The following is a 25171-nucleotide window of genomic DNA, read 5'->3' on the forward strand; positions in this document are numbered from 1 at the left end:
TTAAAGGAAATGATCCCAACGGCTAGTTCGAGTGATCCATGTTGAAATGATCTCGACCGTCGATGAGGATCAAGACATCTCTTAATCTCATCCGTCGATTTATTAAAAAATGATATTTTGCATGCATTCACTTAAAATATTATTATTTTATTATTTAGGGTTTTTGCTCTATTTTTTAATTTTTTGTTATTTTTTATTTATTTAATTTTTAATTTTTATTTATTTTATTGTTTTATTATTTTTATTTATTTTTTTAATTTTTTAATTCATTTTAAAATGGATCATCGAACTTAGCCTTTGGAAAAATCTCCTAGGACCTAGGACTTAGGACTCATGAGGGGATTTAAAACATTTTTCAACCCTCAAGACACATTACATCATGACTTTTACAATTTACATCTTAAGGGGACAAACCCACTTAATACAGACCCTCACAAAACACCCAGTTTCTGCGACACAACTATAATCTAGCAGATTAACACACTAGGATTCTCCTAAAGTTCTAATGACAAAATCCATCCCGGCTTTGGGGTTAGGTTGAAGGAAAACTCTGCCGATCATGGATCGGTGAGACGAAAAACCTTCCGGGACGTAGATTACCACTAGAAAGTTAGGTCCACCTAGTCAATTTACATACACGACTCACATCTGCTAAGATCATTTACAATTCATACATGCAGACTGGGTTTACATTTAAAATGATCAAGCTGCTGATGATGGCAGGATGGCACGGACACGTCAATCAGGTGCTACCCCTTTTTGCCAAGAAAAGGGGGTGTACTGCATGGGTAGTTGACCGGTAGTGGTCAACACAACTATTAATTCTAGAGCCAAACATTGGTGTAAGGAGAAATATTTTTGACCAAAAAGAGTATAACATTAGTGGTTTACAAGTGACAGTAGGTCATTATGAGTACATATCTCAATTTCATGCTGTAAAGATGGATATTGACATCATACTCAGCCAACCTTGGTTTAAGGATTTTGGTACATATATGTTAAACATAGAGAAACAAGTTTTGACGTTTCCTTATAAGGGGAAGATGGTCACATTTCGAGAGATAACAAGTAAATCAAAATCAATAACATCTTCATTAGAAGACTTTAAGGATATCTCAGACTTCCTGTTTCAAGATAACAAAAAAACTATATCAAAGAAGCAAAAAGAACTTGAAGAAGCCATCCGCAACAAAGACAAAGAAATGTTGCGCCTTAGAGATCACTAAGAAAAACTTCTTGCACAAGTCAAAAAGTGTAAAACCAAGAAGCACAAGTTAGAACAAGAAAAGGAGAGTTTTGACAAAAAATTCAACGAAAGTCTATCAAAGAAAGTAGAGGAGAATTTGTAAGCACTCCCTCTATAAAGGTTCTCATGGATAATGGTTTTATATAACATAGCATAAGATTATGAGATTGTCCCTGAAGTAAACCCCATTACATAACACCTATCCCATACACCTATCTTTTGGAGGGGTCGATGTAAGAATTGTTCCTCCCCTCAGGGTTTGAAGCACCTAGTAGGGCCATGTGATAACTGTCCCATACTTGAGCATGGTAACTTGTGTACAATAATAAGCTAGTAAGACATTTGACGATGATGCTCGTGTGAAGTGCTTTGATGTATTAAACATATGTGTCACTTTGATAGTCTTATGGTTGTTGTACCCATGATGTTGACCTCACTTGATTCTTTGAGTATGTGCTAGATATTGCTCCTAGGTACAACTAACATCCCTCGAGGGACTGTATGATGCTTCTCCAACACTTTAAAGAGGACATCCGCCCATTTTGATGATGACACTGGCCACTTTGACAGAGGACGTTGAGAACTTATTGAGGAGGGTTGACCTTTGGGATGACTTGATACAGTTGGTGATACTCTCTCACACCTCTAGGACCTTGGACACTATCTATGAAAACTAGGACTTTTCCTTGAGAACAGATGTGCTCTTGAGATGGTAGGGCACCCACAGATGGCATTGCAACTACTTAGTGGATCTTGCCTCGCTCTTGAGGATGATTAATGATGATGATGACATGGGACACCTTTGGAGGGGAATGTACACTGTTTACCAATATGATGTCATGCCCTAGCATGATGGCATTCTCTATTTGATGCTTTGGATGATGACATGGGCACCTTTGTGGATGTTGTTGGGCTTGATGATGCTTTACTTGATGATTGGGCATCCTTTTGATGAGGATGCATGACTTTTGGGATGAGATGCACCCGTTGGAGCCATTCATTGCATATTTAGAGCTTTTTAGACTAATTCTAGCAAAATCAACTCTATTATCTCCCATTTAAATAGAAGGTTGATTTACCCTTGGATTCATTGTCACACTTGGAGGTCATTTGTACTAGCTGTTTGTCTCCTCTCTTATGCTCTATGGAGCAGTAGTGAAGCAAACTGCTCTTGGATTATTTTTGGTGGATGGTTCTCTCTCTTGGATGATTATTGGTGATCTTTGATGATATGTGTTATGCAAATGTGAGTTGTCTTCGTTGATTCTTGTTCTTGTTGATGAATTAGGGTTTATTAAAATTCTCAAAAAGGTTTTGTTTGGTATGGCTCTAAAATATCCTTGCACAAGATTTTTCATCAAGTTCCCTTGAGGTGACTAAGGTGTAGCTCCCTTGCTTTGAGTCTTCCAAGAATATAGAAGCACACTGTCGTTAAAGGATTGAGGGACACTAGTTTGTCACCCTTGATTTCTTTGAATTCACATCCATCTCTTTTCGTCGAAGTATTTTTACTCCTAGACTCCATTAGCCCTAAATTGAAAAAGGCACTAGTCTTGTCTCTTCTGCCAATCCCTGAAAACCCTAAATATTTTCTTATTTTATATTTTCTAGTCTAAATTAGGGTTTATTTACAACAAAATCATACATTTTCAACATTATTTGTCTTGGATGTCATTGTCCTAGGGTTAGGGTTTGTTTGCAAATGATTGGAAGAAAAGCTATGCATTTACACACATTTTTCTAGATAATTAAGGGTTGATGTCTAGGGTTTATTGTGCTGTTATAGGTATTTGCACCACATAATTTTTTTTGCAATATATTCTTTTGTTTGCCCTTTATTTGGCCCTAATTTTACACTTGTAGATTCCAGGGCTTTTACTTATTGTTGTTATAAACCATTTGTTTTTTTTCAATTTCTAGCTTAAAACCTTAGTTTATGACAACCAAGTATAATTTTTTGATTGTATGTGTTTGAAATCTTATTTAAGCCTCTATTGGTTGACCTAAGTCTCTAGATCGAGCCTTGAACTCAATTTCTTGGAACTAAACATTTGTCCACCTGTAACCCTAATTGTTACTTCCTCATTCTTAAGTGAAATCTTTTTGTAGAAACCCTTAGGGGGCATTACCTTAAGTTAAATTGGGTTACTTTTTCCCTAAGATCTACTAAGGGAGCCTCCCTTGTGTTGGATTAAAATGAGGGGAGTTCTTGCTGAGGTGATAGTGGTAGCACACCCATTTTTTCACTCCAATCTAGGTTGGTTAGTGAGGCTTTGCACTAAGGTAGTAGATTTTGTAGTAATAATAACTATGCAATAGTAACACTTATCCTTGTATGTTTTTGGAGAGGAGCAACCATTTACTAAAGGATTCCTAGCGCTTGACCGCTCTTGCACATTGTTTTATCAGATCTTTCATTTCATATGTTGGTTATATCAACTTTCTAAGGAGTTTCTTAGCTACACCCACCATCCTAAGCATGTGCGCACAAATTGCCACTAGATCAGTGCAGAGTTTCTATGGCATTTCAAAATCGTATTCAAAATCAAGAGTCTGACCATAGTGAGGGAGTTATGATGACTTCAAATTTGCTGTAAACCCTAGCTGTGTCTCAAGTGACCAGCTTGAAGAAGGTTTTGAAGGAACACTCTAGCTCTAATGAAGACATATGATATTCTTTTATCATCATAAGGAGGAGTATTTCCCTTCCTTGAATAGCACCCTCTTTGACTTGGCATCTATTATTATTTTATGACGGTAGTTAAACAATGGATATCAAGAAGGGATTTCTCAACCTAAAAGTTCCTAAAGCAGCCCATTTATCCAAGGACTCAAAATTTTGTTCATGTAAAGATGGACTAGTGGCATTTATAGACCCTTATCATAATCTCTTATTTAATTATTCTTCTAGAAAAGAAGGATCTAAGCCTCTCCAAGCTTCTCTAAATAATATTTTATTGTAAAATTAGTGGAGGAGAAAAGTATAAGGAATGATGAAGTCTCTTTGTTTGCAAATCAGAAGTTTAAGTGGAGACATTCTCCTAGAAGGCCAAGGACAATGTCATTTTCAGGTTAAAGGGAGGAAAGGATCTTGGTGAATGAAGGTTTGATTCCACTGAGGTAACTGGCTATGTTCGTGCTTGGACTGGTATCTTCATTTTTGTTTGGTATATTTATGCTATTTCAGGTCTGTTGGGTATTTCTAGTGGGCTGCTAGGATGTGTAAAGGTATTTTGAGTGGTTTCCAACCCTACAACTCTTGGATGTAACTAGATTGGTATATGAATGAAAGACAATTGCTTTTTCTACTATTTTGTGTTGATTTGGGGTACAACATCAAATGTGCTCTAGCCATGAAAATTGGTGGAGAGGCTAAAGCACATGAGATCTCCAAGACCCAGAAATGGTTTGGATAGATTGTACCCGGTTTGGGAGATATTAAAATAATTAATATTTTTAATGGAGTTCCTAAGCCTAACTTAGGAAAAATAAAATATTAATGGGTATTAATATAAAAGTGGGTTAGAAGGTTCCTAAAGTCATGGATCAAGCCAAATCTAATCTTAGCCATTGATTAGAGATTTAATCTCGGCTGTTGAAGGACCAACATGAAAAATATAAGAAGAGGCTTGAGGGTCAGTTGGAGAATATACTGAGGGAGACTAGTCAATTTGTTTTCTGGAGCGGGGTTAGCTGAGAAATTTGAATTAGTGGTTTGGGGAGCCGCAAGAGGCAGCGGGTATGGAACAGAGAGTCGAGAAGAACCCCAGAAAACCAGCATAGAGGTTGGAGAGGTAGATGCAGAGCCTCTCAAGCAGATGTAGAGGCAACATACTGCAAAGTCACTGGAGGGCCTGTGTGTGTTAGGGTCCCACCCTAACCCCCTTATTTATGTCATGGGATCACGTCATAGTCAAGAGTCAATAAAGCCCATATTAATATTTGTAAGTGGTTAACCCGCAATTAATGACGAGACCACAGTTAGTTGCAAATGGGCGGTAGTATTAGATAGATGGTAAATGGGCGGTAGTATTAGATAGATGGTATTAATAAAACCCACGGTATTGGCCCGTGGTATTGCATGTATGAGTCATATATAAAGGATAGAGACTCCCTGCGAGGAGTATCGTGTCTTGTTTTTGTAATCGAGCTCTGCTCTATTGGAGGTTGCCCCCTCGAAGAGGCCTGTGAACATTTCTCTCTGAATAATAAAATCATTGCTATTCTGTGTTCTGGGTATCTTTCTTCGCATATTCTGTGTTCTGGGTATCTTTTCTTCGCATATTCTGTGTTTGGGTATTACTTTGCAGGTTAAGAGCATAACAAGTGGTATCAGAGCACTTTCCAGGGCTCGGTGGGATCTCCAAATTTTAGCAAAATTTTTTTGGCTAGAGACGTGTTCCGGCTTCTTTAAACCACGGGATCTGTCATTAAGCGCATAAACCTGCGGATTTGGGGAGGCATGCACGCAGGAAATACAAGAGGTGGTCACGTCTGTTGGACTCCCTTGTAACCCCTGTGGGTACCCCTTCGAGTAGTAGCGCATTAGACAGAACCGCGCACGGACTGTCTTCCACGTACCCTCTGGGTATATAGGAAGCCCCCTAGCTCCCTTGAAACCTCGCCATAGATAAACCTTCGGCCGTCTTGTGGCTACAGTACACCGAGAACAGCACTCGGAGAGATTACTCGCCCGTACGATAGGGTAGTCGGGTTGTACGGCTAAGGGTACGGTTGATCCTCCTTAGTTAGAGCCCTGAAACATTGGGCCGAGTACTACTGTCAGACCCTTATGTATATTGCGATCTGTAGCACCTGACACTCCTCAAGACCATAGTTCCCTTTCTATCGGGGGATCACACATCATCTATTCCAGATCAGAAAGTGCAGCAGCAGCAGACATCAGTCCCGCAGCTCCATCAGATCTGCAGCAGCAGTTGTTCCACCATTCAGATCTCTCAGATCCACCAGATCGGAGTAGTTGTGAAGGGTTCCTGTACTTGGATATAATTTTCGCAGGACTTTTGGCGGCATTGACATTTTGAGGATTTGGCGACTGCAGTATTGATCAGGAAGGAGTAAAACTCCGTTGGGAGTTTTCCAAAAAAAAAAAAAAAAGTCTGAGATCTTCCGGGGCGCTTATTGGTGACCTAGCCCATCAGAATCAGGACGACGAGCTGAGCAAGGTGGTACCATTCAATTTCTTAGTAAATATTTTTTGGCGGTCCCAATTTTTCATCAGGTTGGTGTATGGTAGAAACTCGCGCTCAAGCAATGGCCAATGAAAGGATGGACAAAATTGAAGACCAGGTGAACTCCATCCAATTTTCGGTGAACGAAATACAACATGAGATTAAAGGAATAAGTATCCAGATACAGAACGCACTGAAGGGCAAGGAGCCAGCCCACGAGGAGGCGAATAATGGTCATGAATACCATGAGGGTGAGTCTAGCCACTCTCCCCACGTCTGGCACACCCACCCACCACCCAGTCAGCGACCTCCCAAGTTGGATATGCATAAATTTGACGGTTCTCACACGTCCGCATGGCTAGCACAAATGGAGCAGTATTTCCAATTGAATCATATCATAGATGAGGGGACTAAGCTTATGGTGGGCACCATGTACTTGGACAATGAACGATGGCAATGGAAGGAATGGCATCAGCGTTGCAATGGACATTTTCAGAATTGGGCCCAATTTGCCAAAGCTCTTCGAAATCGCTTTGAACAGGAAGACTCTTTTTTGGGGCGTCTCACTAAGCTCCGACAGACGGGTACAGTGGAGGAATATATTACTTCTTTTGAAGCCTTAGCCTTCCGCACTAAGGGTCTCACAGATGAGTTCTACATGGAATGCTTTATCAGCGGTCTTAAAGAAGCCATCAAAGCTCAGGTTCTACTCCACCACCCTCCCACATGGACAGAGGCTTGCCAGGTAGCTCGTAAGGTGGAACGTGCATTAATAGCCCAATCCAGCCGCCCCAACTTCCCCGCTAAAGGTCGTCCCTCACAGGCTCCCAACACAACTCAGACACTTAAGATTCAAAAGGTGTCACCTGCGGAAATGGCCGAAAGAAGGAAGCAAGGATTATGTTACTACTGTGATGAAAAATATTCCCCGGGTCATAAATGCAAAGAGCCCAAGTTTTTTCAAATAGATGCCACTGACTACAGCTCCACCGAGGAAGATCCACCACTTGAGGAACCGGAGGCGATCGAAGAAGATAACCAAAAGGAGATTGTATCTGATGAACCAATTATTTCGCTAAATGCATTGGCAGGAATTTCTTCCCCTCAAACTCTCAAAATCAGGGGTTTTCTTAAACATCGCCCAGTAGTAGTCTTGATTGATAGTGGAAGTACCCATAATTTCATCCATCAAAAGATCGCTGAAGCAGCACATTGTTTTGTCCGGGCAGTTTCTAACTTCCAAGTCCAGATTGCAGATGGGGGCACAATGAAATGTGAAGGTCGCTGTGAAAATGTCAAACTTCAAATGGGGGATTATCAATTGAAAACCCACATGTTTGCAATACACATGGGGGGTTGCGACATTGTCCTAGGCGCAGAATGGCTCCGCACTCTTGGGCCAATCACAATGGATTTCCAGGAGTTATATATGAGTTTTAAGCAGAACAACTCCACACATACCCTCCGTGGACTACAGGCGGGAGCCCCCTCTATCATCAACTCGCATAGGATGGAAAAATTGTTAAAAAAGGGCCATCATGGAGTGGTAGCTCAATTTAATGCCATCCAGGTAGTCGACACCATGTCTCTGCCAGTTCATCCTGAGATGCAACAGATTTTAAATAAACATCGGACGGTCTTTGACAAGCCTCATGAGCTTTCACCCTCGCGAGGGGAACATGATCATAGCATCACATTGGTTCCAGGGGCCCAACCCCCAAATGTGCAGCCATACAGATATCCGTTCACCCAAAAGAATGAAATAGAAAAAATCATCAAGGAATTGTTGGAAGCAGGTGTCATTCGTCCCAGCATTAGTCCTTATTCATCCCTAGTGGTCATGGTCCTCAAGAAAGATGGGGAGTGACGGATGTGTCCCGACTTCAGGGCCCTCAATAAGTTGACAGTCAAAGATAAATTTCCCATCCCGGTGGTTGACGATTTGCTGGACGAACTCAATGGGGCTCAATTCTTCACTAAGTTGGATCTTCGCTCAGGTTACCACCAAATTCGCATGAAGGAAGTTGACATTCCCAAGACGGCTTTCAGAACTCATGAAGGCCATTATGAGTTCCTGGTCATGCCATTTGGTCTCTGTAATGCTCCCTCTACTTTTCAGAGCCTTATGAATCACCTCCTCAAACCATATCTCAGAAAATTTGTCCTTGTCTTCTTCGATGACATCCTCATCTATAGTGGCACTTGGGCGGCACATCTTCAGCATGTAGATCTACTATTGCAACTGCTCCGCACGCATAAATTATTTGTCAAGATGTCTAAGTGTTCGTTTGGCATGGACGAAGTTGAGTATTTGGGCCACATTGTGGGGCGTGAAGGTGTCAAGGTGGACCCCAAAAAGATCCAGGCAATGCAAGAATGGCCTCAACCTAAGACCTTGAAAAGCTTGAGAGGATTTTTGGGTCTCACAGGCTATTATCGTAAATTTGTCCGCAACTATGGCCGCATAGCGAAGCCCCTAACTCAACTCCTAAAGAAAAATTCCTTCTTCTGGAACGAGGAAGCACAACAGGCATTTACCGCTCTCAAAACCGCCATGTGTTCCACTCCCGTCTTAGCACTACCTAACTTCACCAAATCCTTTGTCATTGAATGTGATGCTTCGGGTACAGGTATTGGAGCGGTCTTAATGCAGGAAGGGCGACCATTGGCCTTCACCAGCCAACAACTAAGTGGGAGGAATCTGGGCCAATCTACCTACGAGAAGGAAATGATGGCCATCTTACATGCAGTCGAGACCTGGCGACCTTACTTGTTGGGGCGACGTTTCCAAATCCGCACAGATCATCACAGTCTTAAATATTTTTTGGAGCAACACCTATCTTCCCCACAACAAAATAAATGGTTAGCCAAAATGCTGGGATATGATTATGAGATCATTTACAAGAAAGGGAAAGAAAACAGTGTAGCAGATGCATTGTCGCGCCAATTTGAGGAGGAAAGTACTCTGCTCGCAATTTCCCTCCCCATTCCAGACTGGATTGAAGAGGCTCGCAGAGAATGGTTTTCAGTGTTCACATCCTGGGCTCTCCCAACTCATTTCTCAATTGCAGGTAGATCCTAATTCCAGCAAGGGCTACTCGTGGCAGAATGATATTCTTCGCTACAAGGACAGAGTCGTAATATCACCAACATCCACCCTCAAAAATCGCATTTTGGCAGAATTGCACTCATCTCCCATTGTAGGACATTCGGGCTTTCAGAAGACGTATGCTCGCACCAGAAGATCATTTTTTTGGACCGGCATGAAACAGGACATCCTTACTTTCGTAGCAGAATGTGACGTCTGTCAACGCCACAAAGGGGAAACCGTCAACACACCAGGCACATTACAACCATTGCCCATTCCGGCGTCAATTTGGACGGAGGTCTCCATGGATTTCATTAGAGGTCTTCCAAAGTCTGGGAACAAGTCAGTCATCATGGTGGTTGTGGACCGACTGTCGAAGTATGCTCATTTCTGCGCCCTACCCCAACCGTTTACACCAACTTTGGTTGCTCAAACTTTCATGGATCAAATCTTCAAATTGCATGGCATGCCCACTTCTATTGTGTCCGACCGCGACCCGATCTTCACCAGTAATTTTTGGCAGGAACTCTTCAGAATACAAGGCACTCAACTCAAACTCAGTACTTCATATCATCCGCAAACAGATGGTCAAACCGAAGCCGTCAACAAATGTCTAGAAACCTACCTTAGGTGTTTCACTTCAGAAAAGCAACACCTTTGGGTACAGTGGTTACCTCTGGCTGAATGGTGGTATAACACCAACTATCATGCCACCACCAAAATGACTCCCTATGAAGTAGTCTATGGTCAACTTCCGCCTTCCCCTACTTCTTATCTCACGGGGTGCTCCAAAGTACAAGCGTGGATCAACTCCTACAACACCGCGCAACCATGCTCGCCCATCTGCGCGAAAATCTTCATCAAGCTCAGAACCGTATGAAGCAACAGGCCGACCAACATCGCTCAGAGCGCCAATTTCAAGAAGGGGATCAGGTCTTTTTGAGGCTGCAACCATATAAGCAAACATCACTCAAAGACAAGGGTTGTCAAAAGCTCTCTCCAAAATTCTACGGACCATACCAAGTACTTCAGCGCATTGGAGAAGTGGCTTACAAGTTGGCTTTGCCACCTACAGCAAAAATCCACCCAGTTTTCCATGTATCGTGCCTCAAGAAAGTGATTGGGAATAATTGCCGAGTTCAAACTAGTCTACCTGAATTGGACGAAGAAGGGTCAATCTGGCTTCAACCTGAACAGGTTCTAGACACACGAGACAAGCACCTGCGCGGCCGCATGATTAAGGAGGTCCTCGTCAAATGGAAAGACACCTCTCCGGAAGATGCAACTTGGGAACCAGCCACTATTCTTCAGCAGTTTCCGCAGCTTCAGCCTTGAGGACAAGGCTAGTCTTAAGGGGGAGGGCATGTTAGGGTCCCACCCTAACCCCCTTATTTATGTCATGGGATCACGTCATAGTCAAGAGTCAATAAAGCCCATATTAATATTTGTAAGTGGTTAACCGGCAATTAATGATGGGACCACAGTTAGTTGCAAATGGGCGGTAGTATTAGATAGATGGTAAATGGGCGGTAGTATTAGATAGATGGTATTAATAAAACCCACGGTATTGGCCCGTGGTATTGCATGTATGAGTCATATATAAAGGATAGAGACTCCCTGCGAGGAGTATCGTGTCTTGTTTTTGTAATCGAGCTCTGCTCTATTGGAAGTTGCCCCCTCGAAGAGGCCTGTGAACATTTCTCTCTGAATAATAAAATCATTGCTATTCTGTGTTCTGGGTATCTTTCTTCGCATATTCTGTGTTCTGGGTATCTTTTCTTCGCATATTCTGTGTTTGGGTATTACTTTGCAGTTTAAGAGCATAACAGTGTGGGTGATGCAGAGAGGCCCAGTGCTGATGCAGAGAGGCAGGAGCTGACACAGAGGGTCTGGGAGCTGTGCAGAGGCCAGCAAGCCTGACATTGAGACTAGGAGAAGTGTTGGAGAATTTTTCTCTATTGGGTAAGCCAGTTTGGCACCCAATTGTACTGAAGAATTGTTGAATAATAAAATCCTCCTCTGTTGCACCGGTTTTCCCACATTGGGTTTTTTCCGGGGACAATTGTCCAAAATATCTGTGTTGATGTGTTGATTCTTGTGCATGTGTTTGTTTCTGTATTATGGTGTGATATCTGCAGCAAAATTTATTTTAATGTTTACTGAAGGGTTTTCGTAAATAACTTATTGAGAAATAAGTAGGTAAAATAAATCAGTTGTTTTAGTGATAGAATTTTCACATGGTATTAGAGCAAGTAATCAGAGACGGGAAGGGAAAGTTGATTATGGGTCGAGACCATGATGCAGAGGCATATACGTCAGGAGACTCACATAGATTTTCAGAAAATTGCACAAGAGACAGTAATTTCGATTTCTCTATGTTGGTTTCCAGGCTAGAAGAAGAAGTGGCTTGTGTGACTAGCTCTGCATCATTAGACGTATGGTATATAGATAGTGGAGCCTCTTGGCATATGACGGGAATCCGGGAATATTTCTCAGATTATCAGGAGGAGAGGATGAACTTTTAGATCACCATGGGGAACAAGGAAAAATGTACTCCAGTTGGGAGGGGTATCATAGTTTTTCAAACATCTACAGGACAGCGGTTCTGGGCTACCAATGTGCTGCATGTACCAAGATTGGGGATGAACTTACTTTTCATGTCACAACTTCAAGACAAAGGCTATGATGTTTTCTTCGTCAAGGATAAAGTATACGTTAAACACCCGAGCTGGAAAAAGAAAGTGCAGATCAGGATCAAAAGTAACAGGTTGTACAGACTACAACTAGAATCACCAATGGCACTAGTAGGCAGTCATGGAGACAAGGATTTGAACGAACTATGGCACAGATGAATGGGACATTTGCGTCATGGGGCTTTGAGAATTCTCAAGAACACTGTAACAGGAGTTCCAAATCTTAGTACGGAACGAGAAGATGTATGCAGAGGATGTGCTTTGGGAAAGTATGCTAAAGCAACAATTCCTAGAAGTAAAAACATGGCCAAGAGTGTACTAGGATTGATACATTCAGATATCTACAGACCTGTGTCCACTAAAGCTCTTAGTGGTGCCGAGCACTTCCTCACCTTCATTGATAACTACTCAAGGAAAACTTGGATTTATTTTCTGAAAACCAAGGACGAGGTTTTTTGTCGATTCAAAGAGTTCAAGGCTCTGGTGCAGAATCTGACCGGGAAGAAAATAAAAGTTTTGCGCTCAGATAATGGTGGAGAGTATGTCAATAAGGACTTCACTGATTTTTGCGCTAAGGAGGGTGTCAGAAGAGAGTGGACTACTCCTTACAATCTGGAGCAGAATGGTGTAGCAGAAAGGAAGAGCAGGACTATCGTAGAAGAAACTAGGGCCATGATGTATGATCAGGATATGCCAAAATTCCAGTGGGCAGAAGCATGCAACACATCAATCCATGTTCAAAATAGAACTTCTCATCGGGCATTGGGCAAGATTACTTCAGAGAAAGTCTTCACAGGGAAGACACTTGAAGTCAGTCATTTCAGGATATTTGGCAGCTTAGCATATTGCCGCATACCCGAGGAAAAGAGGAAGAAGATGGATCAAACTGCAGAGAGAGGATATCTCGTGGGATATAGCGAGAACACTAAGGCATACAAAATCTATCTTCCAGGGAGCAGGAAGGTAGTAGTTCGACGAGATGTGAAATTCATGGATGACAAAACTTTCATAAAATCTCGAAAAATGCCTTCCGAGGAACAGTCAAAAGAGTAGCCGTTGGTCAAACCTCTTTAACCAACGGAAGCAAAGAATTCTTCCTCGGATTAGGAAGAATCACAGGAGGAGGAGGAGCTAACAAAAGCACTTGCTAGCAGAGGAAGAACGAACAGGGAACTTCATCAGATTCTGCAAGATGCATAGAATTTCATCGGCGCACCAAGGAACAATAAGAGGGAGCGAAAACAACCAGATAGATATCAGGCATTAGTAGCTCATGATGGGGAGCTTGCTAGTTTTCAGGAGGCTGCTCAACATCAGGTTTGGTTGGATGCGATGGTAGAGGAGTACAACTCCATAATGGTGAACGATGTCTGGGAGGTAGTGCCAAGGCCTCAAGACAGATCAGTGGTAGGTTCGAGATGGATCTACCAGATTAAATACGCTGTAGACAGAAGTGGAAAAATACAAAGCCAAGTTTGTGGCTAAGGGGTATGCTCAGAAGGAAGGCATTGACTACGAAGAGACCATCGTTCCAGTAGCCAGGTATACATCTATTAGAACTGTGATATCTCTTGCAGCGCAGATGGGATGGGAGATTCATCAGATGGATGTCAAAATGACATTTCTAAATGGGGTGATAGAAAAAGAGGTATACATTGAACAACCAGAAGGCTTTGAGACATATGAGAAGAAGTCTCATGTATGTAGATTGAAGAAAGCCTTGTATGGGCTGAAACAAGCACTTAGAGCATGGTATGGTCGAATTGATGGCTACTTTCAGAAGATGGGATTTGTCAAGAGTGACGCAGATCCAAATATCTACTATCTAGTTGTAGAGAATGAGCCTCTAATCCGAGTATTGTATGTGGATGATTTCTTCCTAACAGGATCATCCAGGCTCATTGGGGACTGCAAGAAGAATCTAGCCATAGAATTCGACATGAAGGATTTGGGACATATGCATTATTTCCTGGGGTTGGAAGTTTTGCAGCGAAAGGGGGAGATCTTCCTTGGACAAGGGAGATATGCTACAGCAATTCTGAAGAGATTCAGGATGGAGGATTGTAGACCCATGGCTACTCCAATGATCATAAACTGGAAGAAAATTGATGCATGAGAAGACAAGGATGTTGATCCCACTTTATATAGGCAACTCATAGGATCCCTGATGTATCTGGTCAACGCCAGGCCTGACATTTGTTATGCTGTCAACACCCTCAGTTAGTTCATGGTGGAGTCGAAGAGGGCGCACTGGGCAGCAACCAAACATGTTCTCAGATATATATAGGGAACAATCAATTATGGACTCTTGTACACCAGGAGTAAGGATATCAGATTGAGTGGATTCACTGATGCAGATTGGGCTGGAAGTTCAGTGGATCAGATGAGTAACTCTGGGTACTATTTCAACATTGGATCAGGAATGACCTCCTGGTGCAGTAGGAAACAAAAGTCTGTAGCTTTGAGCTCAACTGAGGCAGAATATATGGCTGCAAGCACAACTTCGTGTGAGGCCATATGGCTTAGAAAACTTGTTGTGAATATATTCAGAAGAAAGATGGAAGTGACCAGGATCATGTGTGATAATTAGAGTTGCATCAAGTTCTCTGAGAATCCAGTGTTTCACGATTGGTCAAAGCATATTGATATCCGGTGTCACTTTGTCAGAGACTGTGTCCAATGAGGAGCTGTATAGTTGAGCTATACTCCTACAGGAAAACAGGTGGCAGACATCCTCACCAAGCCCCTTGGAAGAACAAAGTTTGATTATTTCAGGGAAAAGATGGGGATGATAAAGAATCCATTTCAGTAGCAAAAATGGGGGTGATGTTGCAGTGCAGTAGCAGTCAACATCAGGCTGCAGCACAAATGCAGCATGACGAGAAGAGATTGTAGTGCAGATGCAGTGTTGGGAAGAAGGACCAACAGTAGCACGTATGCAGAGGGAGTTGCAGTGTTGGGAGAAAGGACCAGCAGCAACACGGATGCAGAGGGAGTTGCCGTATGGATGCAGCAGTGGCAGAGGCAGAGCCATAGGCAGCAGTATAGGATGCAACAATGCAGTGGATGTTGGGCGGGCAGGGCTGGCATCAACACAGGTACCGATGCTGTATAGTCAGAGTGATGCTCAGTATGGAGTATTACTAGAGCACAATACTCGCTAAGAGGGAGTGTTGATTTGGGGTAGCATTGGATGTGCTGAAAATTGGTGGAGAGGCTAAAGCACATGAGATCTCCAAGACCTAGAAATGGTTTGGATAGATTTTACTTGGTTTGGGAGATATTAAATTAATTAATGTTTTTAATGGAGTTCCTAAGTCTAAACTTAGGAAAATTAAAATATTAATGGGTATTAATATAAAAGTGGGTTAGAAGGTTCCAAAAGTCATGGATCAAGCCAAATTTAATCTTAGTCGCCGTTGAAGGACCAACAGGAAAAGTATAAGAAGAGGCTTGAGGGTCAGTTGGAGAATATACTGAGGGAGACCAGTGAGTTCAATTTCTGGAGCGGGGTTAGCTGAGAAATTCGAATTAGTGGTCTGGGGAGCAACAAGAGGCAGCGAGTACAGAATAGAGAGTGGGGAACAACACCAGAAGACCAACACAGAGGTTGGAGAGGCAGACACAGACTGAAGAATTGTTGAATAATAAAATCCTCCTCTGCTGCACCAGTTTTCCCACATTGGGTTTTTTCCGGGGACAATTGTCCAAAATTTCTGGGTTGATGCGTTGATTCTTGTTCATGTGTTTATTTCTATATTATGGTGTGATATCTGCAACAAAATTTATTTTAATGTTTACTGAAGATTTTCGTAAATAACTTATTGAGAAAGTTAGGTAAAATTAAATCAGTTGTTGCAGTGATACAATTTTCACATTTTGAATGCTTTTGCTGCTTTCTACACTCTTTTGATGGTTGCACCCCTAGTTTTAAAAACCGGTCTGGTCGAATCGAAAATTGGTCGAACCGACGGGTTAGCTCTCTGAGATATCAAACTGGGCCAACAAATCTGATTGGTTGGTTGGTCAGGACTGATTGGGTACCAAATCAGCAGGTTCGACTGGTTTTGTACCTGACTTTCTGATTTTTGTAAAAAACCAGCTAGTTAGAAAGCCACATGGTTGGGCACGTTGATGGGACTCCTACCTGGTTTTTGGAGGTGTTTTTTAGCAAACCACGGTAGGTTCCCTTCTAAATCTGTCCCCCTAAGCTTATAAAAGGATGTCTAAGCTCCTATTTGCTTCACACATTTGATTTCTAGTGTTTGTGTTGTTGAAATTTGGTACCGGAGGATAGGTGGTTCCCTAAGGCTTTGATCTTTGGCCTAGGGAAAAGTGTCCAAAAGAATGTAATTTTTCTCCTAAAGTGACTTTATAATTTTTATAAAGTCAAATCTAATTTAAAAATGACTTTAAGTGATAAAGTTACTAAAGTCTAATTTTAAAGTGACTTTAATAAAGTCAATGTAAAATTAGAAAGGAAAAGTGACTTTGGAAATAAATGACTAAGTGGGTCTTTATTAAAGTGGGGTGAATTAAAAAATACGAAGTGAGATTTAAATGAGCATTTAATCTCAGCCCTAGATCTCAATCTATTTCAGCCATTGGATTTAGGGATTCCCCAAAAGTCACTTAGGGTTAGATTAAAGGAGGGAAAGGAGGAAAAAGTCATTCATTCTTTCATGAGCAGATTGAGAGAGGGAGAGCAAGAGAGCAAGGGAGATTTCTGGACAGTGAGGAGAAGGAGGCAGCAGCTTGGCACACATTCCAAGGCAGCATTCCAGCAAGTCCGTACAGTTGAGTTAGCACACAGTGAAAGGCAGGTTTTGGGCACGTTTTTCTAGAAAGGCCGTACAACAGTTTTGGCTCAGATTCCAAGGAGGCCGTACAGCAAGTTAGCACAAAAATCGAGGAGCAGAAAGTCTAAAATTTGCTGGCGTTTTTCAAGGGAGGTCGTACAGCAAGTGGTTGTACCTTGGCACACATTTCTAGGCAGAAATCCCTACACTGTACTACTGTTTTTTCTGCACAGAAATCGAGGAAACCGTACAACAACATTTATGGTGGCTTGCACGCTTTTTTAGGCAGGCCGTACAAAAACATTTAACGCTGAAATTTGGCACAAAAATCGAGGAGGCCGTACAACATTTATTGTTGTTCAGTTTCGCTATTTGCAAGTTTTTTCCAGTTGGCTGTGAGGCACAGAAAATGAGATAAGTTGTAAAAGTTTGCTTGTTGTTTTTTGCTGAATATTTTCTCTCATTGTAGAAAGCATTTTCCAGAAATAAGAAGGAGCTTTCGAACTGGTTTTCCCCAAGAGTTGTATGGGGGTTTTCCAGGGTCACCTTGACCAAAAATCACTGTGTTTAAATGTGTTAAATGGCTTTTTGTATGTGTTGATATTTATTTCACTGTTGGCAAATAAGGATGTAGCACTGTTGGCAAGAGGCAAGAAAGGCAAAGGGAAGAAGCAGGCTTCCACAAGCAATGGTGGGGGCAAAGGCAAAGGTAAAGGTAAACAGGGTAACACACAAAAGGATTATTCCAAGGTGAAGTGTTGGAATTGTCAAAAGATGGGACACTATGCAGTTGTGTGTCCGGAGAAGAAGAAGAAGAAGGGGAAGAACCAAAGCATGGCAGCTTCAACAGAGGTTGAGGACTTTGCAGATCGTTTTGATTGAGAGTTTGGGTTCATTGCGTGTGAGTTCTCTAGTGCAGGATCACCTGCCACATAGGTTCAGAGGGAGCATGCTTTTCCCTCGATTAACGGAGCATCTTTGGGTATCTGGTATGTGGACAGTGGGGCTTCACGTCACATGACAGGAGTCCGTGAGTACTTCTTAGAGCTTTCAGAGAGTGGCACTGATATAGAGGTAGTACTCGGTGATGATAGAGTTGTTAGAGCAATCGGTGTGGGGACACTGACATTTCAGAGGGAGTCCAAACCTCCCTTGAAGGTGTCAAATGTTTTTTATGTGCCAGGGATGAGGAAGAACCTCATATCTGTCTCGACTTTGGAGGACAGAGGATATGAGGTACTGTTCAGGGGACGACAGGTGTTGATGTATCCCAGGGGCACTCCAGCTGATTCAGCTAGAGTGATGGGAGTACGCCATGCAAAGGTGTACAAGTTTGCATTCCAGCCCCTTTTGGCATTGAGCAGTAGTACTGACAGCAAAGCTAGCAATTCTGAGCTGTGTGAGATTTGGCACCGCAGGATGGGGCATATGTATCATGGAGCCTTGAGGACCTTGCGGGAGATCACTACAGGTTTGCCAGATTTCAGTACTGATCACTTTGATACTTGCAGAGGATGTGCGATGGGCAAGTTTGCCAATCCCCTTTTCCCAGCAGTGACAACAGAGCAACTGGGATACTTGATTTGATTCATTCCAATGTGAGCGGTCGGATGTCTCATGTTTCCTTGAGTGGATATGAGTACTATGTTTTATTCATTGATGATCACTCCAGGAGGACCTGGATTTATTTCTTGAAGACCAAGAGTGAGGTCTTCAAGCAGTTTCAGGAGTTTAGAGCTCTTGTGGAGACACAGACAGGTCGGAAGATCAAGTCCCTGAGGTCTGACAATGGGGGAGAGTACACCCTTGGAGAGTTTGTTGACTATTGTGCGGAGGCAGGCATTAGGAGGGAGTTCACTGTTCCTTATAACCCCCAGCAGAACGTGGTTGCGGAGAGGAAGAACAGATCTATTGGAGGGGCTGCCAAAGCCATGCTACATGATCAGGGGTTGCCATTGTTCTTGTGGGTAGAGGCCTGCAACACAGCTTTTTATTTGCAGAATAGGAGTCCGCATCGTGCCTGACGGCACATGACTCCAGAGGAGGCTTTTTCTGGGAAGAAGTCTGATATTGGTCATCTTTGTATCTTTGGGTGCATTACATACTCCTACATACCCAAGGAGAAGAGGACCAAACTAGAGCCCACCGCAGAGAAGGGTATCTTTGTGGGCTATAGTGAGACCTCAAAGGCCTTTCAGATTTACATTCCTGCACAAAGGAAAGTTGTTGTCAGGCGGGATGTGAAGTTTGAGGAGGACAGGGCCTTTAGGAGGTCACGAGAGTTAGAGTATCTGGATCAGCCAGACCCTCAACAACAGTTGAGTCAATTGCAGGGATCAGGAGGATCCGGAGGTACATCTATGAGGATGCCAGGTTCGTCAGTGAGCAGTGGCTCGTCGAGCCAGAAGGGTGGTGCTCCGGGCAACATGCAGAGCAGTCCACAAAGCAGTGCACTAGGGAGTCCACTGATGGACAGTTCACACGGTACCTCAGCTTCTACAGGTTCAGGTGCAGGCAGGAGGACAGCAGACATATAATCAGGAGTTCAGGCTCTTGATGATGATGATGAGGAGGAGTTTCATTCTCCAATGGGAGAAGTGCGCTCAGGGAAGAGGAAGCCCAAGTGGCTTCAGGACACCTTGAGAGATGCCACATCTGTCGCTGAGCCTAAGAGGCCAGTCAGAGAGAGTAGACCACCTGAGAGGTTTTGTAGCTATATGGCAATGGCTACCAGCGTCCTTGACTCTAAGCCTTCTAGCTATGAGGAGGCAGCTGGCCAGCAGGTCTGGAGAGAGGCCATGCAGGAGGAGTATTCTTCTATCATGAAGAATGATGTTTGGGAGGTGGTGCCAAGACCTGAGGGCAAATCCGTGGTTACTTCTAGATGGCTTTACAAGGTAAAGCATGCTGCAGATGGCAGCATTGAGAAATTCAAAGCAAGGTTTGTGGCTAGAGGGTTCTCCTAGGTAGAGGGAGTTGATTATAAGGAGACCTTCGCTCCCGTGGCTTGATATACTTTGATCCGCTCCATTATATTGATAGCAACAGAGATGGGTTGGAAGATCCACCAGATGGATGTGAAGACTGCATTTCTCAATGGCTTCATACAGGAGGAGGTGTACATTGAGCAACCACAGGGCTTTGAGGTGCATGGGAAGGAGTCCCATGTGTGCAGACTGAAGAAGGCCCTTTATGGCTTGAAGCAAGCTCCCAGAGCTTGGTACTCCAGGATAGATACATACTTGCAGGGGATGGTTTTCACAAAGAGTGAGGCAGATCTGAACCTTTACTATATTGTGGTAGGTGAGGAGCCTCTCATTCTGGTGTTGTATGTGGATGACTTGGTCATTACAGGTGCAGAGAGACTCATAGAGCACTGCAAGAGAGATCTTGCGGCGGAGTTTGAGATGAAGGACATCGGCTTGATGCATTACTTTTTGGGTTTGGAGGTGTGGCAAGAGGAGGGGCATTTCTTCCTGGGGCAGGGGAAGTATATTGTGGACATCCTTGGCAGATTCCACATGGAGGATTGTAAACCCATGTCGACACCGATGATCACCAATTGGAAGAAGCTTCATGCTTCGGATTCCGAGTTGGTGGATCCCACATTGTACAGGTAGCAATGTCTTTAAAATCGGAACCGATGACTGGACCAGTCCACCTAATGAACCGGTTTACCGACCGGAACCGGTCTAACCGTGACTGGTTTGGTTTAAATGAACCGGTTTTAGAAAAATACATTAAATAATTATTTTTTAATGAAAAAAACTATTTTTAAGATTTAAAACCATGATTCCAAGCCAATAGAGACAAAATATGCAAAGATTGCTCATTTATATACCATGTAAAGGTGAATATATCAAAATGGCATCGAGTGCAATACATATCATCGACAAAATACATAAGCAATGAGGCTCTAAATGGCCTCTAGAGTGCAAAAACAAAGCCTGCAAACTATGGGGCCATTGGCTTACTACAAGACTTCAGTCTAGCCTCTACATATATGATAATAGTAATACTATAATAGTGATCAACATTATCTCTTGAAGTTGAAACTTCTCATGAGTCTCAGTCATCATGATCAAACTTAGTTGGTTGAGTCTCGACTCCCAAACTTTGTAGTCACAAACTCTCTATTGGTTCAGTGACTTGAGTCTCAAACTTCTGAAGGTATTCTGCCCTAATATGCCCTATTATTTCATTTGGTGCTCCACATGGCTTTACATGGCCTTCTATCCCAGCCAAGTGTTGCTTGAACCTGTTAATACCCCCTCCTTGAATGGATTTTTGGCAATATTTGCAGACCATTTTGCCATCAATCATATCACAATGAGCCCATGCAGTATCTCTGGCTTTTGGAGGCATGATGACTCCCTGGATGGTAGATCATAGAAGTGAGAAGCTTATAACACATCAAAAAAAATTAATTCATGGACAACAGTCAAATAAGGAATTTTCATGTGCAAATCCTTACCTGGAAATGAAAACTAGCTTCCTTAGCCTCCTCTTGAAGATGGCAACTCCATTGACAACTACACACTATCTCCAAAATAGCTCCAACTCCAACTCCAAGACGACTACTTCAGCAAATGCCAAAAACTCAACACTCTCCAAGCTCACAAACAGTCACAAACACTCCAAAATAGTTGTGTGAGACAAATGAGAGTGAGAGAGGCCTCTTAAAGGCTTGGAGAGGGTGTTTTTGGAGGGAAAACACCCTTAGTTTCCCCCCAAAATGCCTAAAACACAGTCCGCATTACACTTTTTGCATTACACGGTGGGCGTGCCTCTAACAGGCCGGTTCCGTCGTAAACCTGTCGGTTAGCACCGGTTTAGGGCAAATTTTAGCGAAATGGGCGATTGAACCGGGTTTTTTGGCTGGTTTAGATCGGCGGCCTTGCTAACCGGCCGGTTAGATCGGTAACCGGTTTTTAAAAACGGTTTAGAAAACACTGATAGGCAGCTGATTGGTTCCTTGATGTATTTGGTCAACACTAGACCAGATATTTGTTTTGCAGTCAACACGATGAGTCAGTTTATGTGTGAGCCTAGGAAGGTTCACTGGGTGGCTGCAAAACACATTTTGCGGTACTTGCAGGGGACAGTGGATTATGGTCTAGACTACAGGTAGGGGGATGGAGTGAGATTGGTAGGTTATTCTGATTCTGATTGGGCATGTTGTGCTTCTGATAGGAAGAGCACTTCAGGGTGCTGTTTTGGGTTGGGTTCGGCAGTAGTGTCATGGTTCAGCCGGAAGCAGCAGTCAGTAGCATTGAGTTCAGCGGAAGCAGAGTATATGGCAACCAGTCTAGCTAGTTGTGAGGCCATCTGGCTTCGCAAGATGTTGTTTGGCTTATTTGGTCAGCCATTGAGACCTTCAGTGATTTACTGTGATAATTAGAGTTGCATTAATCTCATGGAGAATCCAATATTTCATGGCAGGTCAAAGCATATCGGGACCAAATATCATTTCATCAGAGACTATGTTCAGAAGGGAGCTGTGAAGCTTGAGTATATTCCCACTGATGAGCAGGTTGCAGATATTCTTACCAAAGCCTTACCACGGGGCAAGCATGCCTACTTTAGAGACAAGATGGGTGTGGTGAGGAACACCTTCCTCGGTAAGAGGGAGTGTTGAAATTTGGTACCGAAGGACAGGTGGTTCCCTAAGGCTTTGATCTTTGGCCTAGGGAAAAGTGTCCAAAAGAATTTAGTTTTTCTCCTAAAGTGATTTTATAATTTTTATAATGTCAAATCTAATTTAAAAGTGACTTTAAGTAATAAAGTTACTAAAGTCTAATTTTAAAGTGACTTTAATAAAGTCAATGTAAAATTAGAAAGGAAAAGTGACTTTGGAAATAAATGACTAAATGGGTCTTTATTAAAGTGGGGTGAATTAAAAAATAGAAGGTGAGATTTAATGAGCATTTAATCTCAGCCCTAGATCTCAATCTATTTCAACCATTGGATTTAGGGATTCCCCAAAAGTCACTTAGGGTTAGATTAAAGGAGGGAAATGAGGAAAAGGTCATTCATTCTTTCATGAGCAGATTGAGAGAGGGAGAGCAAGAGAGCAAGGGAGATTTCTGGACAGTGAGGAGAAGGAGGGCGCAGCTTGGCACACATTCCAAGGCAGCATTCCAGCAAGTCCGTACAGTTGAGTTAGCACACAGTGAAAGGCAGGTTTTGGGCATGTTTTTCTAGAAAGGCCGTATAGCAGTTTTCGCTCAGATTCCAAGGAGGCCGTACAACAAGTTAGCATAGGAATCCAGGAGCAGAAAGTCTGAAATTTGCTGGCACGTTTTTCAAGGGAGGTTGTACAGCAAGTGGATGTACCTTGGCACGCATTTCTAGGCAGAAATCCACACAATGTACTGCTGTTTTTTCAGCACAGAAATCGAGGAAACCATACAACAACATTTATGGCAGCTGGCACGCTTTTCTAGGTAGATCGTACAACAACATTTAATTCTGAAATTTGGCACAAAAATCGAGGAGGCCGTACAACATTTATTGCTGTTTAATTTTGCTGTTTGCAAGTTTTTTCCAGTTGGCTGTGAGGCACGGAAAACGAGATAAGTTGTAAAAGTTTGCTTGCTGTTTTCTGCTGAATATTTTCTCTCACTGTAAAAAGCATTTTCCAGAAATAAGAAGGAGCTTTCGAACTGGTTTTCCCCAAGAGTTGTAGGGGGTTTTTCCAGGGTCACCTTGACAAAAAATCACTGTGTTTAAATGTGTTAAATGGCTGTTTGTATGTGTTGATATTTATTTCTGCATTTTTTAGCATTCTGTAATTTTTCCAGAATTTGTGTTTTCAGCAAAATTTATTTTCCAGTTGTTGAATGTATGGATATGGGAAAGGGAATTTAACTATTTTGGAGAAATAAGGTGAAACTGAAAACCGGGGTGGGAAATGAGAAATTTTTACATGTGTGCATATGAGAGCTTGGACACTTCTACAACAACATTGAGTTTTGGAGCAACAACAAGAAGTTTGGAGGTTCTTTGCCATCTTGAAGCTGTCTAGTGGAGTTTGGGGTGTTGATCCCAATGCAGATCTGGTAGTTGAACCAAGTGCTGAAGGAAGTGAACCAACAAGACCAAATATGGCACATGGTGACTCGTAAGAGAAACAATAATCGTGAAACTCAACGAACTCATGCTTCTAGTTCTGCTAGGCCTAGTGATGTTGCTCATGCTACTACTAGTAATGTTATTGAGGCTGGAGAGGAGTTTGAAGAGTACTCAAACTATGAGTTAGATGATGCTTATGTAGCTCCTGGTGATGATGCTCATTGGATATGTATTTTGTCAATGATATCATTGATATGTATTGCACTTGGTGTCATTTTGATATATTTAATCTTAGATGGTATATAGATGAAAAGAATTTTCATATTTTGTCTCTAATGGTTTGGAATCCTAATTTTTTTTTTCATTAAAATTAATTATTTTATGTATTTTTTCCAATTCTCGTCTATTGAATCCGGTTGAATCCAGTTTGATCCGGTTCCAGTTCGAATCACGGTTAGATAGGTGGCTGGTTCAAAATCCGGTTCCGGTTTTTAAAACTGTGGTTGCAACTTATATTGATTGACATTGAGCTGGAAATGAAATGGTGTTTTTATAAGCTTTTCCTATAGATTTATGCATTAAGATGGTTGATTTAATAAGCGAGATTGATGTACTCCATAGCTTTCTGATTTCATCCTTGCATTTTAAATTTCTTCATCAAATTTAATGCTGTCACTCCAATTGCCCGAAGGACAAGGTACTTGGTCTTGCTTATCCTGTCACTTTTTTATTTAAAAAATCAAAACATAACCTACATTCTACAAATTTGATTTTATTAACAGCTTTATAAGGACAGATTTGTAGTCTTATTAGGGAATCCCACCCTTGTGCCGGAGATGAATTGGCCTAAAGTAAAGGGGTTTTCTATCGAGGTGATTGTGGGTAGAACTTCGAAGAGTTATTCAAGGGTTTGTACTTGGATGTTTGGACTTATATTATGTGTAGATCCAGGAGGTACCAGGCTAAATGCCTTATAATGGCCCATTGATAGCTGCTGCTCTTACCTGCAGCATGATGCACACTTCATACCCCATTAGTCCTTTTTGTTAGAAGCATTCTTTTTAAGAAGTTTCAGCGCT

The 25171-nt window shown here is 42.3% G+C and overlaps 1 protein-coding gene across 1 annotated transcript in view; it reads left to right on the forward strand.

Annotated features, from left to right (window-relative positions):
- Positions 1-25171, forward strand: part of LOC149192127 (regulator of nonsense transcripts UPF2) — a 234878-nt gene that overhangs the window by 108887 nt on the left and 100820 nt on the right. The window lies entirely within an intron of this gene.

This window comes from Pinus tabuliformis, chromosome 2_2 (genome assembly GCF_031772625.1).
Source record: "Pinus tabuliformis cultivar Carrire ecotype Pingquan chromosome 2_2, CPIR1, whole genome shotgun sequence".
Lineage (NCBI taxonomy): Eukaryota > Viridiplantae > Streptophyta > Pinopsida > Pinales > Pinaceae > Pinus > Pinus tabuliformis.